Below are 6,078 nucleotides of genomic sequence, written 5' to 3'. Positions count from 1 at the left end.
CGGGGACCCAGGGCCCACTCAGGAGGACGCTTGGTCCTGGAGACCGCCTCTCCTTGTCCCACCTCTCTGGCCTTACCCCAGCGGTCACTCTGTAGTGGACCCGCCACTGGGACTGGGTGGGGGGCTCCAGAGGATGTGGGGTCTGCGACCAAGCCACCTGCAGCCCGGCCACCCCTGTGCCCACCAAGCAGGGCCTGGAGCCACGGCACAGGCCGAGTCCAGCTGCAGGCCGGGCTGACCCGGCTCCTGACCGGGGACCCGCAGGGCAGGGAGGCCCCCCATGCCCTGGCCCTGAGCCCAGTGTCCTCCTCCCCAAACTGAGGGCCTGGACCCACCCCCAGGTTGTGGGAAACAGCCCCAGGGGTGCTGCAGGGCCCGTGGGTCCCTGGGTGGTCCTGGGTGGGCTCTGGGTGGTCCTGGGTGGTCCTGGATGGGCTCCAGGTGGTCCTGGGTGGTCCTGGGTGGCCCCGGGTGGTCCTGGGTGGTCCTGGATGGGCTCCAGGTGGTCCTGGGTGGTCCTGGGTGGCCACAGGGTGGTCCTGGGTGGGCTCCAGGTGGTCCTGGGTGGTCCTGGGTGGGCTCCAGGTGGTCCTGGGTGGTCCTGGGTGGCCACAGGGTGGTCCTGGGTGGGCTCCAGGTGGTCCTGGGTGGCCACAGGGTGGTCCTGGGTGGGCTCCAGGTGGTCCTGGGTGGTCCTGGGTGGGCTCCGGGTGGTCCTGGGTGGTCCTGGGTGGGCTCCAGGTGGTCCTGGGTGGTCCCCGGGTGGTCGGGTGGTCCCGAGGCAGTCCTGGGGTGGTCCTGGGTGGGCCCCGGGTGGTCGCTGGGTGGTCCTGAGGCAGTCCAGAGTGGCCCTGGGTGGTCCTGGGTGATCTCAAGGTGGTCCTGGGTGGCCCTGGGTGGTCCCCAGGTGGTCGGGTGGTCCCGAGGCAGTCCTGGGTGGCCCTGGGTGGGCCCCGGGTGGTCGGGTGGTCCCGAGGCAGTCCTGGGTGGCCCTGGGTGGTCCCCGGGTGGCACACAGGGGAGGGCACCGTCGGCCTGCTCTGCCCCAGCCGCCTGCTGCTGCCCGAACTCCCAGCTGTGGTGCAGGGAGCCACCGACTCCGCCTCGGCCAGCGGCATGGCCCCTGGTGGCCCAAGGGTGACAACCTCGCTGTCACCAGCAGCGCTAGCCACCTGCCTCATCTCCTGTCAACAGTGTCCCCAAGTCCCAAGAGGGGCAGATGCACTGGTCCCTACAGAGCGCTGGGGACAGGCCCCGGGCAGGTCCGCAGAGGGGTGCAGATGCGCAGGACTGAGCCACGGGAGGTGGCCGTGCCGGTGCGACAGAGGCAGCGCCTGGCCCCTGTCCCCTCAGGGGCCGCAGAGGCGGGCGGTGGGGATGGTGGCGCCGGGGAGCGTCTGCTTCCCGGGACCGGTGTGGCACAGGGTGGCACCGGGTGGGGGTGGCACAGGGGCCAGACCCTCCCCCACTCACCCACGGCTGCCGGAAGTCCTGCCCCGTCTCCACCCGCAGGCGCTTCCTGTCCCGCGCCCCCAGCGTCCCCCACCCTCCTGCCGCCCCGCCCCGGAGGCAGAGCCCCTGTCCCCAGCCAGGCCCGTCCCCAGGGAGGGCCACCACCCCAGCTGCCCACTGGATGGCCTGTGTTGGTCCCCCTGCTGCGTGCCCAGCTGCCTGCTGCTGTCCCCACCCAGGCTGGGGTCCGGAGGGCAGGGGAAGGCCAGGAGACCCACTGTGCGCGGAGCCCTCGGCGCAGCCAGCAGGGTGGGGCTGCCCAGGGCGACTGCCCTGAAGGAGAACGAGGGGTGCAGGTCCCCAGGGTCCCTCACCAGCCGGGGTCACACAGCCGCCCAGGTGCCCGCCCAGGTGCCCGCCCAGGAGCCCGGCAGGGCATGACCCAGGGCACCCCTGCGGCAGGCGGGGAGTCACCATGCTGGCTGGGCCACAGGAGCTGGCAGAGGCCCAGGGCATGCCCGGCGCACAACCTGGGACTGGCACGCTGGCATGCCCGGGCAGTGCCACGGCCTGGCCCCGAGGGGGCCGCCAAGGAGGAAGAGCAGCTCGGCCGGGCACCAGGACCACTGACGGGTCCCCGCCAGGTGGCCGTGGGACGAAAGGCCCAGCTGGACGCGTCCCCGCCAACGGGAGGTCCCAGTGGGTCATAGCGCTCCCAGGACAAAGCGCGACGGGCCCAGAGACGGGCGAGGGTCGGTCCCCCGGCCCAGAGCTCCCTCCCCGACCCGCCTCCCTCCGCCTCGGTCCCCACCCGGTCGGGGCCAGGTCACGCCTGCACGTCCAGGGGGCGTCTCGATGGCCAGCTGCTGAGCACCTGCCGCGTGTGGGCGCCGAGGGCGAGGGTGGACGGCACCCAGGGGCACCGAGAAGCGCAGCCTCCAGCCTAGAGGACAGCCCCTGGCGTGCTGGGGCTGAGGCAGAGGAGAGGGGGCGGGAGGGGACAGGGGGGCCGGGCGGGGCCTGTGGCCACAGGGAGGGCGTCCGAGGGCAGCAGGAGGCCGGCAGGACAGGGATGTGAGCGGGTGGGAGCCAGCCTCGCCTCTGGAGCCCCGGCCTCCTCACAGGGGCCGTGAGGCCGCCTGGCAGGGGGCCGGGCTGAGGGAGGTGGCCAGGCTTGCCCCTGGTCCAGTCCAGGCGGCCTGGTCCCCTGCCCTCTGGCCTCCCGCTGCCTGTCCTCCCGCCGCCGCCAGAGGGCGCCTGGGAGCACCCACCAGCGCCGGCCTCCCTCCTGCCGCCTCCCTCCGTGGTCCCTCCGTGGTCCCGGGGGTCAGAGCCAGGTCCTCCCTGCAGCCCACAGGGCCCGGCCTGACCTGCCCGGCCCCTCGCTCTCCCCCGCTCCAGCCGCGGGCTCCTCGCTGGCCTCTGAGGCCAGGCTCCTCCTGCCCCAGGCCCTGCCTCCCAGAGCCCTGGGCCTCCCTGTCCTCCCTCAGTTCTGGCCACCACCCAGCACTGGGCCTCCACGCCCTGACCCCGTCCCCAGTGCCTGGCACGCAGCAGGTGCTCAATAAATGCTGACAAACAGCTTCACAAAAAGTCCCTCTGATTACCGAGGTCCCTGTCCCAGAGTTGCAGCGCAGGCCTCCCCCTCCCCCGCCCCTCCCGGGAGCCCGGGGCACTGCTCTTGCTGGGCCGGGGACAGAGGCCGAGCCCCAGAGGGGGAGACACAGTCGGTGGCACAGACTTGTGGGGCCCTGGTCCTCCCCGGCCCGAGGACAGGCCCAGGACCCTCCCGTTGGCTGGGCCTCTCCTGGCACCAGAGCCCAGCAGACGCCAGGGGGCAGGCCGTGAGCCGAGCCTCCAGGACCTCCCCGCCCGGGGCCTCCCCACGGGGAAACTGAGGCAAGGCGCGGGGCTGGGCGGGGCCGCCACCCTCTGCGGGTCCCGTCTGGCCACGTCAGGCTTGGCAGGGACCGCGGGGCGAGGTCGGGCGTGGGCCGCTGCCAGGCCATTCCTCCCGGGGGCGGGGGAGGGACAGCTGGGGGCAGGAAGGGGGCTGTGGGGCCTGGGCGGGGAGGGGAGGAGGGGAGGCCGGGAGGACAGGCCCCTGGACCCAACTCTGTGCTCCTAGAAGAGAGGGGCAGCCTCTTCCCTTGGAGGCCTGTGTGGAGGCCCAGCCTCTGCCTCGGGCCTCCACAGCTCCCCACCCAGTCAGGAGCCCCCCGGGACCAGGCTGTGGTCCCAGAGCTGAGGCCGAAGGTGCCCAGCCACCTCAGCCCGTCCTTGTTGAAACGCGGGTTTTCTGGGTGACTCTCCAGAGGCGGTGTCAGAGGTCTGCCCTCCCGAGCCGGTGGGCGCAGTGCCCGTCCAGCCTGGGCGAGGCCCGGGTTCCACCCCCAGCCACAAGACAACCATAAGAGTCAACAGTCTCGCCTCCCGAGGAGGCTGAGGCAGGAGGACGGCAAGGTCGAGGCCAGCCTGGGCCACCGAGGGAGACCCTGTGTCAAAGTGAGAAAGACTGGCGGTGCCACCCAGCGGGAGCAGCCTACACGACGATGACGATGACAGGACTTCCCTCAAGGGGAGCTCCAAGGGCACCCTCCCTGCGGATCCCGGATCCGCTTGTGCCAGCCCCATGCCAGGCGAGGGTTGGCAGATGCCCTGAGGAGACCCACCCCAGCCAGGCCAGAGCAGAGGCGGGGAGCAAGGATGTGCCCGATCGCCGAGCTCGGGAAACCCCACCCTCCTCCACTGGCTCCGGAAACTTCTGCTCCAACCGGGAAAGGCCTGCTGTTAGGCTCAGGCCACTGGGGCCTCCAGCTCCTCTTCTATAACACGGACACGGTGACGCTACTGCTGGCCTCCCAGGATCGGGACCAGTGGGGGTCACCAGGAAGCACCAGGTTGGTGGCAGCGGCTGGAGGACCCCCTGCCCCCATCCATCACAGTCGCTCCCGACAGAGGCCAGGAGGAGCAGAGCAGGAGAGCCACGTGCCAGCACCTGTGTGTCCTCGCTCCCACCCTTGTTTCCTCCTTGCCTCTTCTCTGGAGGTGGGACTGGAAGGTGAGGCCTCTGGGTTCAGAGAGAGACGAGCTCTGAGAGCCGACTCGCCCAGACCCAGGTCCCCGGCTGACCACCTCCTGTGTGGCACCGGCAAGTGTCTCAACCTCTCTGGGCCTCATCTTCCCTCTCTGGGTCTAGCACCTTCCCCAGGAGCCAGTGTCAGGCTCCGGCACAGGATCTGGCCCCGCCCTCCTGGTCTTCACCCAAGGGAGGCCACAGCTCGTGGCCCAGGAGGCTCCTACCAGACGCCCTGGCCTCTCCGTGCCCCAGGCTCCCAGAGGACAGTCCCCCAGGCAAGTGTGCCAAGGCTGGGCCTCCCGGAGGACAGCCCGGGAGGGCTGAGAACCGGGGCGCCCACCATCCTCGGAAGGTGAAGGACTCCGGCCGCAGACCCGCAGCGTGGACGTGACCGGCACTGAGGGGACAAGTTCTGGGGCCTGGCGCCACAGTCTCCAGAGAGAAGAAGTGACCGAGCGTCAGGGCACATGGCCCTCCTGCTGCTCCGCGTGGACCTGGCAGCCTGCACTGACCCACAGGGCCAGCAGCACACAGGACGGTCAGCAAGTGACCAGCAAGTGACCAGGTGCTGTGGGGCCCGTGGGGGCCGCCTCTGCAGATGAGGCCGAGCGCCTCCTCAGGGTGCCGGAGCGCCCTGGGGCGGCTCGCCGGGTCCCTCTGGGGCGAACGTCAGACTTGGCCTTTGGGGTCCTGGTTCCTCCGCGGCAGTGGCCACGGGAGCTGCCCTGGGGAGCACTTGTGTGGGACCCTTTAAAGGCAAAGGCGTCAAAGGCCACCACGTCTCCGTGCTCGGTCCCCAGGGTCCGGCGTCTGCGCCCAGGACACAAGGGGCCAGGCCACATCCACGTGCGTCTCCCTGGAAGTGAGGCTGGGGCCTGTGGCCGGGCACCGGTGCGAAGCCCTGGGCTCCATCCCCAGCACCCGGGAGGCCTCCTGGACGTGGCTGCCCTGGGCCTCGGCTCCTGGGCAGTTCTTACTGAGCACCTACTGTGTGCCCCAGAAAACCTGCTGAACGCTGCCCGCGGCCCTCTGCGGGGATCCCACCTGCTGCCTGCGGGACCCCAGCAGGACCCCTGCCCGGGGGCAGCTGCGCAGGAGCAAGACGCACCCTCCCCCCCACGGCCGCCGGGCTGGCCCACTGCCATCGTGAGGAGGTCACCCAGGGACCGGGCTCCAGGTGCTGGGCCGGTGACCCTGTGAGCCGACCTGGAAATGCGCTATGGGGAGATCAGGGCCCCCGACACCAACAGGTGGGCACCCCGAGTGCTGCTCCGGTCCTGCTGGCTCTCCCTGAGTGGCCAGCCCGGCTCGTCTCTCCTGGTGAGAAACAACGAGTCTCGATGCGCGTCGGGCCCAGGCCGGCCACCGCGCACTCCGTGGCCAGGCTGGGCCAGCTCTTGGCTGCCCTGAGGCCGGTGGCCCTGGCTGGTGAGCTTCCCACAGTGCACTTCTCCCTCCCTCCAGATGGGCTCCCGGTCAGCTGGGCTGGCCTTCAGCGGCTCCGTGAGGAGTGTCCAGGGAAGGGCTTCCGGGGCAGTGAGGAGAGG

Source organism: Urocitellus parryii, chromosome 3, assembly GCF_045843805.1.
Source record: "Urocitellus parryii isolate mUroPar1 chromosome 3, mUroPar1.hap1, whole genome shotgun sequence".
Lineage (NCBI taxonomy): Eukaryota > Metazoa > Chordata > Mammalia > Rodentia > Sciuridae > Urocitellus > Urocitellus parryii.
This window is presented reverse-complemented; position numbering follows the sequence as displayed.